The sequence below is a fragment of the Perkinsus marinus genome (genome assembly GCF_000006405.1).
Source record: "Perkinsus marinus ATCC 50983 genomic scaffold scf_1104296945282, whole genome shotgun sequence".
In the NCBI taxonomy this organism is placed as follows: Eukaryota; Perkinsozoa; order Perkinsida; family Perkinsidae; genus Perkinsus; species Perkinsus marinus.
Window position 1 is genome coordinate 1 of NW_003211170.1, and position 876 is coordinate 876.

An 876-nucleotide genomic window follows, 5' to 3' on the forward strand; every position below is an offset into this window, starting at 1 on the left:
CGCAAATACAAGAGTGGATCCGTTCACTCACTTGAACATCATGTACCACTCTGGATACGGCTCCTATGCAGGCTAGTCCTTGTTGTACCACCTGCTGCCCTTGATGTGGTGACATCTTCACGGATTCATGGAAGGGAAGGATCTATTTCGGTAGAAGTAATACTATAGGAGGAATAAATACACCCTCACTGCTCCGACTCGATTGGCGTAGTCGACACATGTCTGCAATGAATGTCGCAAACTGCCTCCTAGCTGAAAGACAAAATAACCCTTCCTTACTGTGTTAAGGTTGCAACCAGAACCATTAACACAGCATCCGATATAGTCTAGCTGGTTAGGATACCTGGCTTTCACCCAGGCGACCCGGGTTCGAGTCCCGGTATCGGAAATTATTATGATTTAAGATTTTCAGTCTCTGCACTTTCTGATTATTTGAAATGTCTTTCTAATCCGTCCCGAACCATTTGGCGAGAGCTTCTATAATTTTGAATTGCTACACACGAGCAATCGAGAATCGCAGTAACCAACAATGTTGGTCCGACATTCAGAAACGGCAAATCGGCTAACGTCGGCTTCAGGACAAATGCCGCGAAGCGCTCACCCCGTGCAACAGACTCCCATTCAGCTTGACCGACTTCAGATCATCTCCGGGAACCGTCAGGCGATTCAATCGTTCGTGGACGCCCATATCAGGCCTGTCGATCCCTCGCGGATCATGATGATGGTGATGCCCTGGTTGAGAGGACCGTTGAGGCAGAGGTCCCTTGTTGTGCGCACTGTGACTGGATCGACCGCGCCTGAGATTTCTGTGAAGTCGGTGATAGTGACCATGCTCAGAGTGTCCAGTTGACTCTGAACGGCCATAGCGATAGCTTT

At 48.9% G+C, this 876-nt stretch overlaps 1 non-coding gene across 1 annotated transcript; it reads left to right on the plus strand.

Annotated features, from left to right (window-relative positions):
* The first annotated feature begins 315 nt into the window (after positions 1-315).
* Pmar_PMAR017419 lies at positions 316-388 on the plus strand. The gene has a single exon. It is a non-coding gene; the product is annotated as a tRNA-Glu (tRNA).
* Positions 389-876: the final 488 nt, after the last annotated feature.